The sequence below is a fragment of the Chiloscyllium punctatum genome, chromosome 17 (genome assembly GCF_047496795.1).
Source record: "Chiloscyllium punctatum isolate Juve2018m chromosome 17, sChiPun1.3, whole genome shotgun sequence".
Classification (NCBI taxonomy): Eukaryota; Metazoa; Chordata; class Chondrichthyes; order Orectolobiformes; family Hemiscylliidae; genus Chiloscyllium; species Chiloscyllium punctatum.
The window spans coordinates 78,841,444-78,862,179 of record NC_092755.1 but is presented as its reverse complement, the minus strand read 5'-3'; the positions used below and the strand labels follow the sequence as shown (position 1 = coordinate 78,862,179).

The 20,736-nt window shown below is 48.0% G+C and overlaps 1 protein-coding gene across 12 annotated transcripts in view; it reads left to right on the top strand.

Moving 5' to 3' along the window:
* Positions 1–20,736, top strand: part of rimbp2b (RIMS binding protein 2b) — a 389,940-nt gene that overhangs the window by 48,131 nt on the left and 321,073 nt on the right. The window contains exon 1 of one of the 12 annotated variants that reach the window (XM_072587663.1): positions 19,519–19,643. The exons of the other annotated variants lie outside the window; for them this stretch is intronic. The gene's annotated coding sequence lies outside the window, so the exon portion shown is untranslated. Of the gene's footprint in view, positions 1–19,518; positions 19,644–20,736 lie in introns of those variants that run through there. 12 annotated transcript variants of the gene reach the window in all.

Genomic DNA, 20,736 nt, shown 5'->3' with positions numbered 1-20,736 from the left:
TGAGAGAGAGCGTGAGAGAGTGTGAGAGAGTGCCAGTGTGAGAGAGTGAGAGTGTGAGAGAGAGTGTTTGAGAGAGACTGTGAGAGGGAGGGTTTGAAAAAGAGAGAGTGTGAGAGAGAGTGAGAGAGAGAGAGAGTGTGAGAGAGTGTGAGAGAGTGTGTGAGTGAGAGTGTGAGAGAGTGTGAGGGAGAGAGAGTGTGAGAGAGAGAGTGTGTGAGAGAGTGAGAGTGTGAGAGAGTGTGAGAGAGAGTATCAAAGAGAGTGAGAGAGAGTGTGAGAGAGAGTGTGAGAGAGTTTGTGTGAGAGAGTGTGAGAGAGAGAGTGTGAGAGAGTGTGAGAGTGTGTGAGAGAGAGTGAGAGAGTGACAGTGTGAAAGAGTGAGAGTGTGAGAGAGAGTGTTTGAGAGAGTGTGTGAGAGAGAGAGAGTGAGAGAGTGTGAGAGAGATTGTGAGAGAGTTTGTGTGAGAGAGTGTGAGAGTGTGTGAGAGTGTGAGAGAGAGTGTGAGAGAGAGCGTGAGAGAGTGTGTGAGAGTGTGAGAGAGAGAGTGTGAGAGACTGTGAGAGAGAGAGTGAGAGTGTGAGAGAGAGTGTGAGAGAGTGTGTCAGAGAGAGAGTGTGAGAGAGTGTGTGTGAGAGAGTGTGTGTGAGAGAGTGTGAGAGAGAGAATGTGAGATTGTGAGAGAGTGTGAGAACGAAAGTGAGAGTGTGAGACAGTGTGAGAGAGAGAGAGTGTGTGTGAGAGAGAGTGTGAGACAGTGTGAGAGAGAGTGAGTGTGTGAGAGAGTGTGTGAGAGAGAGAGTGTCAGAGTGAGAGAGAGAGAGTGTGTGAGAGAGCGAGTTTGAGGGAGTGTGAGAAAGTGTGAAATAGAGAATGTGAGAGATTGTGTGAGAGAGAGAGTGTGAGAGAGAGAGTGTGAGAGAGTGAGAGAGTGTGAGAGAGAGAGACAGAGTGTGTGAGAGAGAGAGTGAGAGAGTGAGGGTGAGAGAGTATGAGAGAATGTGAGATAGAGTGAGTGTGATAGAGTGAGAGTGTGAGAGAGTGTGAGAGAGTGTGTGAGAGAGAGTGTGAGAGAGTGTGTGAGATAGAGAGAGAGTGTGTGAGAGAGTGAGAGTGTGAGAGAGAGTGTGTGAAAGAGAGTGAGAGAGAGTGTGAGAGAGAGAGAGTGTGAGAGAGAGTGTGTGAGAAAGTGTGAGAGAGAGAGTGTGAGAGAGTGAGAGTGTGAGAGAGTGAGAATGTGAGAGTGTGAGAGTGCGAGAGAGAGAGTGTGAGAGTGTGTGAGAGAGAGCGTGAGAGAGTGTGAGAGAGTGACAGTGTGAGAGAGTGAGAGTGTGAGAGAGAGTGTGTGAGAGAGTGTGAGAGAGAGAGTGTGAGAGTGTGTGAGAGAGAGCGTGAGAGAGTGTGAGAGAGTGACAGTGTGAGAGAGTGAGAGTGTGAGAGAGAGTGTTTGAGAGAGACTGTGAGAGGGAGGGTTTGAAAAAGAGAGAGTGTGAGAGAGAGTGAGAGAGAGAGAGTGTGAGAGAGTGTGTGAGTGAGAGTGTGAGAGAGTGTGAGGGAGAGAGAGTGTGAGAGAGAGAGTGTGTGAGAGAGTGAGAGTGTGAGAGAGTGTGAGAGAGAGTATAAAAGAGAGTGAGAGAGAGTGTGAGAGAGTGTGGGAGAGTGAGAAAGAAAGTGTGAAAGAGAGAGTGTGAGAAAGTGTGAGAGAGTGTGAGAGATAGACAGTGTAAGAGATTGTGAGAGAGAGTATGTGAGAGAGAGTGAGAGAGAGTGTGTGAGAGAGAGCGTGAGAGAGTGTGTGAGAGTGTGAGAGAGAGTGTGAGAGAGAGCGTGAGAGAGTGTGTGAGAGTGTGAGAGAGAGAGTGTCAGAGAGAGTGTGTCAGAGAGAGTGTCAGACAGTGTGAGAGAGAGAGTGAGAGAGTGTGAGAGAGTATGTGAGAGAGAGAGTGTGAGAGACTGTGAGAGAGAGAGTGAGAGTGTGAGAGAGAGTGTGTCAGAGAGAGAGTGTGAGAGAGTGTGTGTGAGAGAGTGTGTGTGAGAGAGTGTGAGAGAGAGAATGTGAGATTGTGAGAGAGTGTGAGAGCGAAAGTGAGAGTGTGAGACAGTGTGAGAGAGAGAGAGTGTGTGTGAGTGAGAGTGTGAGACAGTGTGAGAGAGAGTGAGTGTGTGAGAGAGTGTGAGAGAGAGAGTGTCAGAGTGAGAGAGAGAGTGTGTGAGAGAGCGAGTTTGAGGGAGTGTGAGAAAGTGTGAAATAGAGAATGTGAGAGATTGTGTGAGAGAGAGAGTGTGAGAGAGAGAGTGTGAGAGAGTGAGAGAGTGTGAGAGAGAGAGACAGTGTGTGAGAGAGAGAGTGAGAGAGTGAGGGTGAGAGAGTATGAGAGAATGTGAGATAGAGTGAGTGTGATAGAGTGAGAGTGTGAGAGAGTGTGTGAGAGAGAGTGTGAGAGAGTGTGTGAGATAGAGAGAGAGTGTGTGAGAGAGTGAGAGTGTGAGAGAGAGTGTGAGAGAGTGTGAGAGAGAGAGAGTGTGTGAGAAAGTGTGAGAGAGAGTGTGAGAGAGTGAGAGTGTGAGAGAGTGAGAGTGTGAGAGAGAGTGTGTGAGAGAGTGTGAGAGAGAGAGTGTGAGAGTGTGTGAGAGAGAGCGTGAGAGAGTGTGAGAGAGTGACAGTGTGAGAGAGTGAGAGTGTGAGAGAGAGTGTTTGAGAGAGACTGTGAGAGGGAGGGTTTGAAAAAGAGAGAGTGTGAGAGAGAGTGAGAGAGAGAGAGAGTGTGAGAGAGTGTGAGGGAGAGAGAGTGTGAGAGAGAGAGTGTGTGAGAGAGTGAGAGTGTGAGAGAGTGTGAGAGAGAGTATAAAAGAGAGTGAGAGAGAGTGTGAGAGAGAGTGTGAGAGAGTTTGTGTGAGAGAGTGTGAGAGAGAGAGTGTGAGAGAGTGTGAGAGTGTGTGAGAGAGAGTGAGAGAGTGAGAGTGTGAAAGAGTGAGAGTGTGAGAGAGAGTGTTTGAGAGAGTGTGTGAGAGAGAGAGAGTGAGAGAGTGTGAGAGAGAGTGTGAGAGAGTTTGTGTGAGAGAGTGTGAGAGAAAGAGTGTGAGAGAGTGTGAGAGTGTGTGAGAGAGAGTGAGAGAGTGACAGTGTGAGAGAGTGAGAGTGTGAGTGAGAGTGTGTGAGAGTGTGTGAGAGAGAGAGTGTGTGAGAGAGAGAGAGTGTGAGAGAGAGTGTATGAAAGAGAGTGAGAGAGAGTATGAGAGAGAGAGTGTGAGTGAGTGTGTGAGAGAGAGAGAGAGTGTGTGTATGTGAGAGTGTGTGAGAGAGAGAGTGAGAGAGAGAGTGAGAAAGTGTGAGAGAGTGTGAGTGTGAGAGAGAGAGTGTGAGAGAGAGAGTGTGTGAGAGAGAGAGTGTGTGAGAGAGAGAGTGTGTGAGAGAGAGAATGTGAGAGCGTGTGAGAGAGATAGAGTGTGAGAGAATGTGTGTGAGAGAGAGTGAGAGATAGAAAGTGTGAGAGTCTGAGAGTGTGTGAGAGAGAGAGTGCGAGAGAGTGTGAGAGAGAGAAAGAGTGAGAGAGAGAGTCTGAGCAGGCATGAGAGTGTGAGAGAGTGTGAGAGAGAGAAAGTGTGAGAGAGAGAGTGTGAGAGGGCATGAGAGTGTGAGAGAGAGAGTGTGAGAGAGAGAGAGTTCGAGAAAGTGTTTGTGAGAGATAGTGTGAGAGTGAGAAAGAGAGAGAGAGTGAATGAGGGAGAGAGAGAGTATGAGAGAGTGCAAGAGAGAGTGTGAGAGACAGTGTGTGAGAGAGTGTGTGAGAGAGAGTGTGAGAGAGTGTGTGAGATAGAGAGAGAGTGTGTGAGAGAGTGAGAGTGTGAGAGAGAGCGTGTGAAAGAGAGTGAGAGAGAGTGTGAGAGAGAGAGTGTGTGAGAGAGAGTGTGTGAGAAAGTGTGAGAGAGACAGTGTGAGAGAGTGAGAGTGTGAGAGAGTGTGAGAGAGAGAGTGTGAGAGAGTGTGTGAGAGAGTGTGTGTGTGAGAGAGTGAGAGTGTGAGAGAGAGTGTGAGAGAGTGTGAGAGAGTGACAGTGTGAGAGAGTGAGAGTATGAGAGAGAGTGTTTGAGAGAGACTGTGAGAGGGAGAGTTTGAAAAAGAGAGAGTGTGAGAGAGAGTGAGAGAGAGAGAGAGAGTGAGAGAGTGTGAGAGAGTGTGTGTGAGAGAGTGTGAGAGAGTGTGAGGGAGAGAGAGTGTGAGAGAGAGTGTGAGAGAGTTTGTGTGAGAGAGTGTGAGAGAGAGTGTGAGAGTGTGTGAGAGAGAGTGAGAGAGTGACAGTGTGAGAGAGTGAGAGTGTGAGAGAGAGACTGTGAGAGGGAGAGAGGGAGAGTTTGAAAAAGAGAGAATGTGAGAGAAAGTGAGAGAGTGTGAGAGAGTGTGTGAGAGAGAGTGTGAGTGCGAGAGAGTAAGAGAGTGTGAGAGAGAGAGTGTGTGAGAGAGAGAATGTGGGAACGTGTGAGAGAGAGAAAGTGTGAGAGAATGTGTGTGAGAGAGAGTGAGAGAGTGACAGTGTGAGAGAGTGAGAGTGTGAGAGAGAGTGTTTGAGAGAGACTGTGAGAGGGAGAGTTTGAAAAAGAGAGAATGTGAGAGAAAGTGAGAGAGAGTGTGAGAGAGAGTGTTTGAGAGAGTGTGTGAGAGAGAGAGAGTGAGAGAGTGTGAGAGAGTGTGAGAGAGTTTGTGTGAGAGAGTGTGAGAGAAAGAGTGTGAGAGAGTGTGAGAGTGTGTGAGAGAGAGTGAGAGAGTGACAGTGTGAGAGAGTGAGAGTGTGAGTGAGAGTGTGTGAGAGTGTGTGAGAGAGAGAGTGTGTGTGAGAGAGAGAGAGTCTGAGAGAGGGTGTATGAAAGAGAGTGAGAGAGAGTATGAGAGAGAGAGTGTGAGTGAGTGTGAGAGAGAGAGAGAGTGTGTGTATGAGAGAGTGTGTGAGAGAGAGAGTGTGTGAGAGAGAGTGTGAGAGGGAGAGTTTGAAAAAGAGAGAGTGTGAGAGAGAGTGAGAGAGAGAGAGAGAGTGAGAGGGTGTGAGAGAGTGTGTGTGAGAGAGTGTGAGGGAGAGAGAGTGTGAGAGAGTGTGAGAGAGAGTATAAAAGAGAGTGTGTGAGAGAGAGAGTGTGAGAGAGTTTGTGTGAGAGAGTGTGAGAGAGAGTGTGAGAGAGTGTGAGAGTGTGTGAGAGAGAGTGAGAGAGTGACAGTGTGAGAGTGTGAGAGTGTGTGAGAGAGAGTGAGAGAGTGACAGTGTGAGAGAGTGACAGTGTGAGAGAGAGTGTTTGAGAGAGACTGTGAGAGGGAGAGAGGGAGAGTTTGAAAAAGAGAGAATGTGAGAGAAAGTGAGAGAGAGTGTGTGTGAGAGAGAGTGAGAGAGAGAAAGTGTGAGAGTGTGAGAGTGTGTGAGAGAGAGTGTGAGAGAGTGTGAGAGAGTGTGAGAGAGAGAAAGAGTGAGAGACAGAGTGTGAGAGGGCATGAGAGTGTGAGAGAGTGTGAGAGAGAGAGTGTGAGAGAGAGAGAGTTAGAGAAAGTGTGTGTGAGAGATAGTGTGAGAGTGAGAAAGAGAGGCAGAGAGAATGAGGGAGAGAGAGAGTATGCGAGAGTGAGAGAGAGAGAGTGTGAGAGAGTGTGTGAGAGAGAGTGTGAGAGAGAGTGTGAAATAGAGAGAGTGTGTGAGAGGGAGTGAGAGAGAGAGAGAGTGAGAGAGTGTGAGAGAGAGTGTGTGAGAGAGAGAGTGAGAGAGTTTGAGTGAGAGTGTGTGAGATAGAGAGAGTGTGTGAGAGAGTGAGAGTGTGAGAGAGAGTATGAGAGAGTGTGAGAGAGAGTGTGTGAGAGAGTGTGTGAGAAAGTGTGAGAGAGTGAGAGCGTGAGAGAGAGTATGAGAGAGTGTGAGAGAGAGTGTGTGAGAGAGTGTGAGAGAGAGAGTGTGTGTGTGAGAGAGAGAGTGTGATAGAAAGTGTGTGAGAGAGTGAGAGAGAGTGTGTGAGAGTGTGTGAGAGAGAATGTGAGTGTGAGAAAGTGTGAGAAAGAGAGAATGTGAGTGAGAGTGTGAGAGAGGGTGAGAGTGTGAGAGTAAGAGAGAGAGTGTGTGTGAGAGAGAGAGTGTGAGAGAAAGTGAGAGAGAGTGTGAGAGAGAGAGAGACAGTGTGAGAGAGTGAGAGTGTGAGAGAGAGTGTGTTTGAGAGAGACTGTGAGAGGGAGAGTTTGAAAAAGAGAGAGTGTGAGAGAGAGTGAGAGAGAGATGTGTGAGAGAGTGTGAGAGGGTGTGTGAGAGAGAGAGTGTGTGTGTGTGAGAGAGAGTGTGTGTGAGAGAGAGTGAGAGAGAGAGTGAGAGAGTTTGTGTGAGAGAGTGTGAGAGAGAGAGTGTGAGAGAGTGTGTGAGAGAGAGTGTGAGGGAGAGAGAGTGTGTGAGAGAGAGAGTGTGTGAGAGAGAGTGAGAGAGAGAGTGAGAGAGTTTGTGTGAGAGAGTGTGAGAGAGAGAGTGTGAGAGAGTGTGTGAGAGAGAGTGTGAGGGAGAGAGAGTGTGTGAGAGAGAGAGTGTGTGAGAGAGAGAATGTGAGAGTGTGTGAGAGAGACAGAGTGTGAGGGAATGTGTGTGAGAGAGAGTGAGAGAGAGAAAGTGTGAGAGTGTGAGAGTGTGTGAGAGAGAGAGTGCGAGAGAGTGTGAGAGAGAGAAAGAGTGAGAGAGTGTGAGAGGGCATGAGAGTGTGAGAGCGTGTGAGAGAGAGTGTGAGAGAGTGTGTGAGAGAGAGTGTGAGAGAGTGTGAGGGAGAGAGAGTGTGTGAGAGAGAGAGTGTGTGAGAGAGAGAATGTGAGAGTGTGTGAGAGAGACAGAGTGTGAGGGAATGTGTGTGAGAGAGAGTGAGAGAGAGAAAGTGTGAGAGTGTGAGAGTGTGTGAGAGAGAGAGTGCGAGAGAGTGTGAGAGAGAGAAAGAGTGAGAGAGTGTGAGAGGTCATGAGAGTGTGAAAGCGTGTGAGAGAGAGTGTGAGAGAGTGTTTGAGAGAGAGAGCTCAAGAAAGTGTGTGTGAGAGATAGTGTGAGAGTGAGAAAGAGAGGGAGAGAGAATGAGGGACAGAGAGAGTATGAGAGAGTGCGAGAGAGAGTGTGTGAGAGAGAGAGTGTGAGAGCGAGTGTGAGAGAGTGTGAGAGAGAGAGTGTGTGAGAGTGTGTGAGAGTGTGAAAAAGTGTGTGAGAGAGTAATAGTGTGAGAGAGTGAGAGTGTGATAGAGAGTGTTTGTGAGAGACTGTGAGATGGAGTGTTTGAGAAAGAGAGAGTGTGAGAGAGAGAGTGTGAGAGAGAGAGTGTGTGAGAGTGTGAGAAAGTGTGAGAAAGAGAGAATGTGAGAGTGAGAGAGTGAGAGAGTTTGAGAGAGAGTGCGAGAGAGTGTGAAAGAGTGTGAGAGTGAGAATGTGTGAGTGACAGAGTGTGAGAGGGCATGAGAGTGTGAGAGAGTGTGAGAGAGAGAGAGTGTGAGAGAGAGAGTGTGTGAGAGTGTGAGAGAGTGGGTGAAAGTGTGTGAGAGAGAGTGTGAGAGAGTGTGTGAGAGAGTGTGTGAGAGAGAGAGTGTGAGAGAGAGTGTGAAAGAGAGAGTGTGTGAGAGAGTGTGAGAGAAAGAGTGTGTGAGTGTGTGAGAAATTGTGAGAAAGAGTGAATGTGAGAGTGAGAGAGAGTGAGAGAGTTTGAGAGAGAGAGTGCGAGAGAGTGTGCAAGAGTGTGAGAGAGAGAAAGTGTGAGAGACAGAGTGTGAGAGGGCATGAGAGTGTGAGAGAGTGTGAGAGAGAGAGGGGGTGAGAGTGTGAGAGAGTGTGAGAAAGTGTGTGAGAGAGAGAGTGTGAGAGAGAGAGTGAGGGAGAGAGTGTGAGAGAGTGTGTGAGAGAGAGAGTGAGGGAGAGAGTGTGAGAGAGTGTGAGAGTGAGAGAGTGTGAGAGAGAGAGAGCCAGTGTGAGACAGTGAGAGTGTGAGTGAGAGTGTTTGAGAGAGACTGTGAGAGGGAGAGTTTGAGAAAGAGAGAGTGTGAGAGAGTGTGAAAGAGAGAGTGTGAGAAATTGTGAGAGAGAGTGTGAGAGAGAGTGCGGGAGAGAGAGAGTGTGAAAGTGTGAGAGAGGGTGAGTGTGAGAGAGAGAGTGTGTGAGAGAGAGCATGTGAGAGAGAGTGTGGTACAGTGTGAGAGTGATAGAGTGTGAGAGAGAGAGACAGTGTGAGAGAGTGAGTGTGAGAGAGAGAATGTGTGTGTGAGAGTGAGAGTGAGCGCATGTGAGAGAGAGACAGTGTGAGAGAGTGAGAGTGTGAGAGAGTGTGAGAGAGAATGTAAGAGAGAGAGTGTGAGAGAGTGAGAGTGTGAGAGAGAGTGTTTGGGAGAGATTGTGAGAGGGAGAGTTTGAGAAAGAGAGAGTGTGTGAGAGTGTGAGAGAGAGTGTGAGAGAGAGTGTGTGAGAGAGAGAGTGTGAGTGAGAGACAGTGTGAGAGAGAGTGTGAGAGTGTGAGAGAGAGAGTGTGAGAAAGTGTGTGTGAGAGAGTGTGAGAGTGTGTGAGAAAGTGTGAGAAAGAGAGAATGTGAGAGTGAGAGAGAGTGAGAGAGTTTGAGAGAGAGAGTGTGTGAGAAAGTGTGTGTGAGAGAGAGTGTGAGAGTGAGAGAGAGAGAGAGGGAGAGAGAGCGTGAGAGAGAGAGAGTATGAGAGAGCGTGTGAGTGAGAGAGTGTGAGAGAGTGTGAGGGAGTGTGTGAGAGAGAATGTGAGAGAGCGTGTGAAAGTGAGAGAGAGTGAGAGAGAGTGTGTGAGAGAGTGTGAGAAAGTGTGAGAAAGAGAATGTGACAGTGAGAGAGAGTGAGAGAGTGTGTGTGTGAGAGAGATAGTGAGAGAGAGAGTGTGAGAGAGTGTGAGAGTGAGAGAGTGTGAGAGAGACAGTGTGAGAGCGAGTGTGAGATTTGAGAGTGAGAGAGTGTGAGAGTGTGAGAGAGTGAGAGAGAGAAAGTGTGAGAGAGTGTGAGAGAGAGAGTGTGAGAGAGTGTGTGAGAGTGTGTGAGAGAGATTGTGAGACAGTGTGAGAGAGAGAGAGAGTGTGAGAGAGTGTGAGAGAAAGAGTGTGAGAGTGTGTGTGAAAGTGTGAGAAAGAGAGAATGTGAGAGTGAGAGAGAGTGAGAGAGTTTGAGAGAGAGAGTGTGTGAGAAAGTGTGTGTGAGAGAGAGTGTGAGAGTGAGAGAGAGAGAGGGAGAGAGAGTGTGAGAGAGAGAGAGTATGAGAGAGCGTGTGAGTGAGAGAGTGAGAGAGTGTGAGAGACGGTGTCTGAGAAAGTGTGAGGGAGTGTGAGAGTGAGAGAGTGTGAGAGAGTGAGAGTGTGAGAGAGAGAGAGTGTTTGAGAGAGACTGTGAGAGGGAGAGTTTGAGGAAGAGAGAGTGTGAGAGAGTGAGAGAGAGAGTGTGTGACAGTGTGAGAGAGTGTGAAAAAGTGTGTGAGAGAGTAATAGTGTGAGAGAGAGTGTGTGAGAGAGTGTGAGAGAGAGTGTGAGAGAGAGAGTGTGAGAGAGTGAGAGTGTGAGAGAGACTGTTTGGGAGAGACTGTGAGAGGGAGAGTTTGAGAAAGAGAGAGTGTGAGAGAGAGTGAGAGAGAGTGTGAGAGAGAGAGTGTGTGAGAGAGAGTGTGTGAGAGTGTGAGAAAGAGAGAATGTGAGAGTAAGAGAGAGTGAGAGAGTTTCAGAAAGAGAGTGCGAGAGAGTGTGAAAGAGTGTGAGAGAGAGAATGTGTGAGAGACAGAGTGTGAGAGGGCATGAGAGTGTGAGAGAGTGTGGGAGAGTGTGTGAGAGAGAGAGTGTGAGAGAGAGAGTGTGTGAGAGTGTGTGAGAGTGTGAGAAAGTGCGTGAGAGAGAATGTGTGAGAGAGAGTGAGTGAGAGAGTGTGAGTGAGTGTGTGAGAGAGAGTGTGAGAGAGTGTGTGAGAGAGAGTGTGAGAGAGAGTGTGAAAGAGAGAGAGTGTGAGAGAGTGTGAGAGAAAGAGTGTGAGAGTGTGTGAGAAATTGTGAGAAAGAGAGAATGTGAGAGTGAGAGAGAGTGAGAGAGTTTGAGAGAGAGAGTGCGAGAGAGTGTGCAAGAGTGTGAGAGAGAGAAAGTGTGAGAGACAGAGTGTGAGAGGGCATGAGAGTGTGAGAGAGTGTGAGAGAGTGTGAGAGCGAGAGTGTGTGAGAGTGTGAGAAAGTGTGTGTGAGAGAGAGTGTGTGAGAGAGAGAGTGAGAGAGAGAGTGTGAGAGAGTGTGAGAGTGAGAGAGTGTGAGAGAGAGAGAGACAGTGTGAGACAGTGAGAGTGTGAGTGAGAGAGTGTGAGAGAGTGTGAGGGAGTGTGTGAGAGAGAATGTGAGAGAGTGTGTGGAAGTGAGAGAGAGTGAGAGAGAGAGTGTGAGAGAGTGTGAGAAAGTGTGAGAAAGAGAATGTGACAGTGAGAGAGAGTGAGAGAGTGTGAGAGACTGTGTGTATGAGAGAGATAGTGAGAGAGAGAGTGTGAGAGAGTGTGAGAGTGAGAGAGTGTGACAGAGACAGTGTGAGAGCGAGTGTGAGAGAGTAAGAGAGGGAAAGTGTGAGAGAGTGTGAGAGAGTGTGAGAGAGAGAGTGTGAGAGAGTGTGTGAGAGAGAGTGTGAGAGAGTGTGTGAGAGAGTGTGTGAGAGAGAGAGAGAGTGTGAGAGAGTGTGAGAGAAAGAGTGTGAGAGTGTGTGAGAAAGTGTGAGAAAGAGAGAATGTGAGAGTGAGAGAGTTTGAGAGAGAGAGTGTGAAAGAGTGTGAAAGAGAGAAAGTGTGAGAGACAGAGTGTGAGAGGGCATGAGAGTGTGAGAGAGAGAGTGTGAAAGAGTGTGAGAGAGAGAGTGTGTGAGAAAGTGTGTGTGAGAGTGAGAGAGAGAGAGAGGGAGAGAGAGTGAGAGAGAGAGAGAGTATGAGAGAGCGTGTGAGTGAGAGAGTGTGAGAGACTGTGTCTGAGAAAGTGTGAGGGAGTGTGAGAGTGAGAGAGTGTGAGAGAGACAGTGTGAGAGAGTGAGAGTGTGAGAGAGAGAGTGTTTGAGAGAGACTGTGAGTGGGAGAGTTTGAGAAAGAGAGTGTGAGAGAGTGTGAGAGAGAGTGTGTGAGAGAGAGTGTGAGAGAGTGTGAGAGAGAGAGTGTGTGAGAGTGTGAGAGAGTGTGAAAAAGTGTGTGAGAGAGTAATAGTGAGAGAGAGAGTGTGAGAGAGAGTGTGAGAGAGAGAGTGCGAGAGAGTGAGAGTGTGAGAGAGAGTGTTTGGGAGAGACTGTGAGAGGGAGAGTTTGAGAAAGAGAGAGTGTGAGAGAGTGTGTGAGAGAGAGAGTGTGAGAAAGAGTGTGAGAGAGTGTGTGAGAGAGAGAGAGTGAGAGTGAGAGATGTGTGAGAGAGAGAGACAGTGTGAGAGTGTGAGAGAGAGTATTTGAGAGAGACTGTGAGAGGGAGAGTTTGAGAAAGAGAATGTGAGAGAGTGTGAGAGAGAGAGTGTGAGAGAGAGTGTGAGAGAGTGTGAGAAAGTGTGTGTGAGAGAGAGTGTGTGAGTGTGTGAGAGAGAGTGTTTGAGAGAGACTGTGAGAGGAAGAGTTTGAGAAAGAGAGAGTGTGAGAGAGTGTGAGAGAGAGTGTGAGAAAGAGTGTGAGAGTGTCTGAGAGTGTGAAAGTGTGATAGAGAGAGTGGGAGAGTGTGTGAGAGAGAGAGTGTGTGAGAGAGAGAGTGTGAGAGAGTGAGGGAAAGAGTGTGAGAGAGAGTGTGAGAGAGAGAGAGAGTGACAGAGAGAGTGTGAGAGTGTGAGAGTGAGAGAGTGTGTGTGAGAGAGAGAGTGTGTGTGTGAGAGAGAGAGTGTGAGAGAGCGAATGCGGGACAGAGTGTGAGAGTGTGAGAGTGAGAGTGTGAGAGAGAGTGTGTGAGAGAGTGAGAGTGTGAGAGAGTGTGAGAGAGAGAGAGAGTGAGAGAGAGAGTGTGAGAGAGAGTAATAGTGTGAGAGAGAGTGTGAGAGAGTGAGAGTGTGAGAGAGTGAGAGTGTGAGAGAGAGAGTGAGACAAAGTGAGAGAGAATATGAGAATGTGAGAGAGAGTGTGTGAGAGTGTGAGAGAGTGTGAGAGTGAGTGAGTGTGAGAAAGAGTGTGAGAGTGTGAGAGAGTGAGAGTGTGAGAGTGAGAGAGTGTTTGAGAGAGACTGTGAGAGGGAGAGTTTGAGAAAGAGAGAGTGTGAGATAAAGAGAGTGTGAGAAAGAGTCTGAGAGTGTGAGAGAGTGTGAGAGAGAGTAATAGTGTGAGAGAGAGTGTGAGAGAGTGAGAGTGTGAGAGAGTGAATGAGACAAAGTGAGAGAGAATATGAGAATGTGAGAGAGAGTGTGTGAGAGTGTGAGAGAGTGTGAGAGTGAGTGAGTGTGAGAAAGAGTGTGAGAGTGTGAGAGAGTGAGAGTGTGAGAGAGAGAGAGTGTTTGAGAGAGACTGTGAGAGGGAGAGTTTGAGAAAGAGAGAGTGTGAGAGAAAGAGAGTGTGAGAGAGTGTGAGAAAGAGTCTGAGAGTGTGAGAGAGTGTGAGAGAGTGTGAGAGAGAGAGATTTTGTGAGAGAGAATGAGTGTGAGAGAGAGTGAGAGTGAGTGAGTTTGAGAGAGAGACAGAGTGAGAGTGTGAGAGGGAGAGAGAGTGTTTGAGAGAGACTGTGAGAGGGAGAGTTTGAGAAAGAGAGTGTGTGAGAGAGAGTGAGAGAGAGAGAGTGTGAGAGAGAGTGTGTGAGAAAGTGTGAGAGAGTGTGAGAGAGATGGTGAGAGAGAGTGTGTGAGTGTGAGAGAGAGAAAGTGTGAGAGGGCATGAGAGTGTGAGAGAGAGAGTGTGAGTGAGAGAGAGAGGGAGAGAGAGTGTGAGAGACAGAGCATGAGAGAGTGAGAGAGAGTTTGATAGAGTGTGTGAGAGAGAGTGTGAGAGAGAGTGTGAGAGAGAGTGTGAGAGAGTGAGAAAGAGAGAATGTGAGAGTGAGAGAGAGTGAGAGAGTGTGAGAGAGAGAGTGCGAGAGAGTGAGAGAGAGAAAGTGTGAGAGAATGTGAGAGAGAGAGTGTGAGAGAGTGTGTGAGAGAGAGTGTGTGAGAGAGTGTGTGAGAGAGAGTGTGAGAGAGTGAGAAAGAGAGAATGTGAGAGTGAGAGTGAGAGAGTGTGAAAGAGAGAGTGCGAGAGAGTGAGAGAGAGAAAGTGTGAGAGAATGTGAGAGAGAGAGTGTGAGAGAGTGTGTGAGAGAGAGTGTGAGAGAGAGTGTGAGAGTGAGAAAGAGAGAATGTGAGAGTGAGAGGGTATGAGAGAGAGAGTGCGAGAGAGTGTGAGAGAGAGAAAGTGTGAGAGACAGAGTGTGAGAGGGCATGAGAGTGTGAGAGAGAGAATGTGTGAGAAAGTGTGTGTGAGAGAGAGTGTGAGAGTGAGAGAGAGAGAGGGAGAGAGAGTGTGAGAGAGAGAGTGTGTGAGTGAGAGAGTGTGAGAGAGTGTAAGAGACTGTGTGAGAGAAAGTGTCAGGGAGTGTGAGAGAGAGTGTGTGAGAGAGTAATAGTGTGAGAGAGTGTGTGTGAGAGAGTTTGAGAGAGTGTGAGAGAGAGTGTCAGAGAGTGAGAGAGAGAAAGTGTGAGAGAGGGAGTGTGAGAGAGTGTGAGAGAGTGTGTGAGAGAGTGTGTGAGAGAGAGAGAGTGTGATTGAGTGTGAGAAAGTGTGAGAAAGAGAGAATGTGAGAGTGAGAGAGAGCGCCAGAGGCTGAGGGGTGACCTTATAGAGGTTTATAAAATTATGAGGGACATGGATAGGGTAAATAGACAAAGTCTTTTCCCTGGGGTTGGGGAGTCCAGAACGAGAGGGCATAGGTTTAGGGTGAGAGGGGAAAGATATAAAAGAGACCTCAGGGGCAACTTTTTCTCACAGAGGGTGGTACTTGTATGGAATGAGCTGCCAGAGGATGTGGTGGAGGCTGGTACAATTGCAACAATTAAGAGGCATTTGGATGGGTATATGAATAGGAAGGGTTTGGAGGGATAAGGGCCGGGTGCTGGTAGGTGGGACTAGATTGGGTTGGGATATCTGGTCGGCATGGACGTGTTGGACCGAAGGGTCTGTTTCCAAGCTACATTTTGTGTGTATTTATATGTGTGTGAGACTGTGTCTGTGTATGTGCAAGTGTGTGTATTTGTGAGAAAGTGAGTGTGTGTGTCTGTGTGTGTATGTATTTATATGTATGTGTGTGAAACTGTGTGTATGTGTGTGCATGTGAGTGTGTGTATGAGAGTATGTGTGTGTATTTATATATATGTGTATGTGTGTGGGTGTGTGTGTGTATGTGAGAGTGTGTGTATAATAGTGTTTGTGTGTGTTAGTGTGGGTGTGTGTGTGAATGTGTATATGTGTGTACAGTTAGTGAGTATGCGTGTGTATATGTGTGCATGTGTGTGTGTGTGTTTGTCTGTGGGTGTGATTGTCTGTGTGTGCGTCTGTGTGTGTGAGTGTGTGTGAGTGTGTGTGTGAGCGTGTGAGTATCTGTGTGTGAGCGTGTGAGTGTGGGTGTGAGTGTGGGTGTGAATGAGTGTGTGTGTGTGAGTGTGTATGTAATGAGTGTATGTGAGTGTGTGTGTCTGTGAGTATGTGTGTGTGCATGTGTGAGTGTGTGTGAGCGTGTGTGTGGGTGTGCGTGTGATTGTATGTGTGTGAGTGTGTATGTGTGCAGAGTGCGTGTGTGGGTGTGTGTCTGTGAATGTGTATGTGTGTGGGTGAGTGTGTGTGAGTGTGTGTGTGTGTTTGTCTGTGGGTGTGATTGTGTGTATGCGTCTGTGAGTGTGTGTGTGAGTGTGGGTGTGAATGTGTGTGTGTGAGCGTGTGTGTGTGAGAGTTTGTGTGAGTGTATGTGAGTGTGCGTGTGCGAGAATGTGTGTGTGTATGTGAGTGTGTGAGTGTGTGTGTGAATGAGTGTGTGTGTGAGTGTGTGATTGTGTGAGTGTGTGTGTGTGATAGTTTGTGAGTGTGTGAGTGTGTGTGTGTTGTGTGTACTAGAGTGTGTGTGAGAGAGTATGTTTGTGAGTGTGTGCATGAGTGTATGTGAATGTGTGTGTATATGAGTGTGAGCGTATGAATGAATGTGTGTGTGAGTGTGTGTGTGTGAATGAGTGTGTGTGCGAGTGTGTGTCTGTGAGTGTGTGGGTGAGTATGTGTGTGTGCGTGTGTGAGTGTGTGTGTAGAGTGTGTGTGTGAGTGTGTGTGAGTGACTGTGTTTGGATGTGTGAGTGTGTGTGTGTATGTGTGTGTGATTGTCTGAGTGTGTGTCCATGTGTGTGAGAGTGTGTGTGTGTTTGTGTGTGAGTTTGTGTGAGTGTATGTGAGTGTGTGTGTGTGTGAGTCTATGTGCGTGCGTGAATGTGTGTGTGTATGTGAGTGTGTGTAAGTATATGTGAATGTGTGTGTGAGTGGGTGTGTGAATGAGTGTGTGTGTGTGAGTGTGTAATGAGTGTATGTGAGTGTGTGTGTGTGAGAGTGTGTGTGTGTGCATGTGTGAGTGTGTGTGTGAGCGTGTGTGTGTGGGTGTGCATGTGATTGTATGTGTGTGAGTGTGTATGTGTGTAGAGTGCGTGTGTGGGTGTGTGTGTGTGAATGTGTATGTGTGTGGGTGAGTGTGTATGAGTGAGTGTGTGTGTGAGTGTGTGTGTGTTTGTCTGTGGGTGTGATTGTCTGTGTGTGTGTGAACATGTGTGTATATGAGTGTGAATGTATGAATGAGTGTGTGTGTGAGTGTGTGTGTGTGAATGAGTGTGTGCGCGAGTGTGTGATTGTGTGTATCTGTGAGTGTGTGTGAGTGTGTGAGTGTGTGTGAAAGTGTGTGTATGTGAGTGTGTGTGTGAGTATGTGTGTGTGCATGTGAGCATGTGTGTGTGTGGGTTTGTGTGTGTGAGTGTGTGTGTGTGTATATGATTGTGAGTGTGTGCATGTGTGTGAGTATGAATGTGTGAGTGTGTGTGTAGAGTGTGTGTGTGAGTGACTGTGTCTGGGTGTGTGAGTGTGTGTGTGTCTGTGTGTGTGATTTTCTGAGTGTGTGTGATTGTCTGAGTGTGTGTCCATGTGTGTGAGTGTGTGAGTGTATGTGCGTGTGTGTGTGTGAGTATGAGTGTATGTGAGTGTGTTTGTGTGAGTGTGGGTGTGTGACTGTGTGCGTGTGAGTGTGTGTGTGTGCATGCGAGCATGTGTGTGTGTGGGTTTGTGTGTGTGAGTGTGTGTGTGTGAGTGTGTGTGTGTGTATATGATTGTGAGTGTGTGCATGTGTGTGAGTATGAGTGTGTGAGTGTGTGTGTAGAGTGTGTGTGTGAGTGACTGTGTCTGGGTGTGTGAGTGTGTGTGTGTCTGTGTGTGTGATTTTCTGAGTGTGTGTGATTGTCTGAGTGTGTGTCCATGTGTGTGTGTGTGAGTGTATGTGCGTGTGTGTGTGTGAGTATGAGTGTATGTGAGTGTGTGTGTGTGAGTGTGGGTGTGTGACTGTGTGCGTGTGAGTGTGTGTGAATGTGAGATTGTGTGTGTGTGAATGTGTGCATGTGAGTGTGTGTGTGAGTGTTTGTGCGTGTGAGTGTGTGTGTGAATGAGTGTGTGTTTATGTGTGTGTGAGTATGTGTGTATGTGTGAGTCTGTGTGTGAGAGAGCGTGTGTGAGTGTATGTGAGTGTGTGTGTGAGTGTGTGTGTAGAGTGTGTGTGTGAGTGTGTGTGAGTGTGTGTGTGAGTGACTGTCTCTGGGTGTGTGAGTGTGTGTGTGTCTGTGTGTGTGATTGTCTGAGTGTGTGTCCATGTGTGTGAGTGTGTGTGTATGTGTGTGTGTGTGTATGAGTGTCTGTGTGTGAGCTCATGAGTATGAGTGTGAGTGTAGGTGTGAGTGTGTGAGTGAGTGAGTGTGTGAATGTGTGAGCGAGTGTGTGTTTGTGTTTGTGTGAGTGAATGTGAGTGTGTGAGTGTGTGTGTGAGTGTGTGTGTGTGTTTGTATGATTGTATGTGAGTGTGTGAGTGTGTGTGCGTGAGTGTGCGTGTGAGTGTGAGTATATGTGAGTGTGTGTGTGAGTGTGTACGTGACTGTGTGTGTGAGTGTGTGTGTGTGTTTGTGCGTGTGAGTGTGTGTGTGAATGAGTGTGTGTGTGAGTGTGTGTGTATGTGTGCGAGAGTGTGTGTGTGAGTGTGTGTGAGTGTATGTGTGAGTGTGTATGTGAGAGAGCGTGTGTGTAAGTGTGTGAGTGTGTGTGTCTGTGTGTGAGTGTGTGAACGTGCGTGTGAGTGTGGGTGAGTGTGTGTGTCTCTGTGTGTGTCTGTGTGTGAGTGTGTGTGTCTGAGTGTGTGTGTGAGTGTACGCGTGAGTGTGTGTGTAATGCATGTGTGTGAGTGTGTGTGTAGAGTGTGTGTGCGTGAGAGTGTGCGTGAGGGTGTGTGTGTTTGTCTATGTGTGTGAACGTGCGTGTGAGTGTGGGTGAGTGTGTGTGTCTGTGCGTGAGTGTGTGTGTGTGTGTGTGTGATTGTGTGAGTGTGTGTGTGAGAGTCTGTGTGTGAGAGAGCGTGTGTGTGAGAGAGCATGTGTGAGTGTGTGTGTGTGTGTGTGTCTGTGTGGTGAGTGTGTGAATGTGTGTGTGAGTGTGGGTGAGTGTGTGTGTGAGTGTGTGTGTCTGAGTGTGTGTGTGTGTGTGTAATGTGTGTGTGAGACTGTGTGTGAGTGTGTGTGTGTTTGTCTATGTGTGTGATTGTCTGTATGTGTGTCTGTGTGTGTGAGTGTGAGAGTGCATGTGTGTTTGTCTGTGTGTGTGTGAGTGTGTGTGTGTGAGTGTGTGAATGTGTGTGTGTCTGTGTGTGAGTGTGTGTGTGTCTGAGTGTGTGTGTGAGTGTGTGTGTAATGTGTGTGTGAGTGTATGTTTGAGTGTGTAGAGTGTGGGTGTGTGAGAGTGTGTGTGTGTGTTTGTGTGTAAGTGTGTGTGTGTGAGTGTGTGAGTGTATGTGTGTCTGTGTGTGTGTTTGTGTGACTGTGTGTGTGTGAATGTGTGTGTGTCTGTGTGTGTTTGTGTGTGTGTGCCTGAGTGTGTGTGTGAGTGTGTGTGTGTAATGTGTGTGAGTGTATGTTTGAGTGTGTAGAGTGAGTGTGTGTGAGTGTATGTGTTTGTCTATGTGTGTGATTGTATGTGTGTGTCTGTGTGTGTGAGTGTGTGGGTGTGTGTGTGTGGGTGTGACTGTGGGTGTGTGAGAGTGTGTGAGTTTTTGTCTGTGTGTGAGTGTGTGTGTGAGTGTGTGAGTGTATGTGTGATTGTCTGTATGTGTGTGTCTGTGTGTGTGTTTGTGTGAGTGTGAGTGTGTGAGAGAGTTTGTGTGTGTGATTGTCTGAGTGTGTGATTATGTGTGTGAGTGACTGTGTCTGGGCGTGTGAGTGTGTGCGTGAGTGTGTGTGAGCACGTGAGTGTGTGTGTGAGTGTAGGTGTGAGTGTGAGTGAGTGAGTGTGTGAGTGTGTGTGTGAGTGTGTGACTGAGTGTGTGTCTGAGTGTGTGTGTGTGTGTGAGTGTGTGTGAGTGAGAGTGTGTGTGAGTGTGCATATGTGTGCGTGTGAGTGTGTGTGTGTGAATATGTGTGTTTGAGTGTGTATGTGCATGTGTGAGTGTGTGTGTGAATGTGTATGTCTGTGTGTGAGTGTGTGTGTGAGTGTATGTGTCTGTGTGTGTGAATGAGTTTGTGTGTGTGTAAGTGTGTGTGTGAATGAGTGTGTGTGAGAATGTGTGTGTGTGAATGAGTGTGTGTGTGTGAATGAGTGTGTGTGTGGAATGAGTGTGTGTGAGTGTGCGTGTGAATGAGTGTGTGTGACTGTGAGTGTGTGTGTGAGTGTGTGTGTGAATGAGTGTGAGAGTGTGTGAGTGTGTGTGTGTGTGAGTGTGAGTGTGTGAGTGTGAGTGTGTGCGCGGGTGTGTGTGTTGTGTCTGTGTGTGTGTGTTGTGTCTGTGTGAGTGTGTGTGAGTGAGTGTGTGAGTGTGAGTGTGTGTGTGCGAGTGTGTGTGTGTGTGTGCGTGTGTGTGTGTTGTGTCTGTGTGAGTGTGTGTGAGTGTGAGTGAGTGTGAGTGTGCATGTGCAACCCTGTGGAGGTTTCCCCGCCCCCACAATGGGGTAGTGGGGTGTGTCTGCTCACACAGGGCGGGCATGGCTGTGTCTGGGTACCGACTGGTGCCCAGGGTAACGGAATGGTCACATCCTCCCATTGAGATAGTAATTCTCCACCTGAGAATGGCCTGTTCTGCATCTGGTTGCTGTGTATCAGTGGGCATTGTCAGAGGGAGAGAGAGAGGGAGAGAGAGGGAGATACTGCCTGATGTACAGGCTCTTGGCTCAGCACACTGGCATACAGGGAGGGGGAGGTTGCTGGAGTACACCCCGGTTCGAAGGGGGAGGAGAGATTGCAGAGGTTGGGAAGCAGGCTTGGAGCTGGGCCATTGTATTCCGGAGTGTCCTTGTCAATTCACACTCTGCCTGGCTTCAGGGGAACTGACAAATAGGGAGTGAGCATCTCACGGAGCTGCAGTTTGCCAGCATCTGGTTACAGCTGTCTGCTGATGAGCAGTGGATCGTTTTTAGGTGGACACAACTCAGATTAGAATTCGACACACACTGGGAACGCTTCATTACTAAGGTAGGGCTGTTTATCCCACAATCAGCAATGTACTCGCTGTGGGTATTAGAACCAACCTCTGTTTTTGTAAATGGCATTGCAGTGTTTTATATGCAGCTCAGGGATCTCGGGCTCTCTCTCTCTCTCTCTCTCCATCTCTCTCTCCCCTTGTCAATGTTGTTGTCTGGGTTTTAGGGTGAGGGTGATTCCGGTGCCTGGGTGTTTGTGTGGGCCCCTAGAACCTGGGGATGGATCTCTCTGTAATCCCCCTGCTCTCATGAAGAAACCAGTCAGTCTGTTAGGGAGATAGACAGCTCTGTATATACACACTCACACACACTCATACACACTCATTCACACACACTCACACACACACACTCATTCACACTCACACACACACACTCACACTCATTCACACTCACACACATTCACACTCACACGCACTCATTCACACACACATACTCATTCACACTCACACACACACTCATTCACACACACACTCACACACACTCATTCACACTCACACACACATTCATACACACATTCATTCACACTCACACACACACTCATTCACACACACACTCATTCATACACACACATACTCATTCACACCCACACACTCATTCACACTCACACACACACTCATTCACACATGCACTCATTCACACACACACACACTCATTCACACACACACACTCTCACACATACACTCTGTCACACACACACATACAGACATACACACACGCACACACTCACACAAACACACTCATTCACATTCACACACAAACTCACACACACACTCTCTCACACACACACTCTCTCATACACACTCACACTCACACACACTCACCCTCACACAGACATACACACAGGCACACACATTCTCACACACTCACACACACACACATTCATTCACACACACACTAACACACACTTATACACACACACACACACACACAGATTGAGTTTTTTGAGGAAGTAACAATGAAGATTGATGAGGGCAGAGCAGTAGATGTGATCTATGTGGACTTCAGTAAGGTGTTCGACAAGGTTCCCCATGGGAGACTGATTAGCAAGGTTAGATCTCATGGAATACAGGGAGAACTAGCTATTT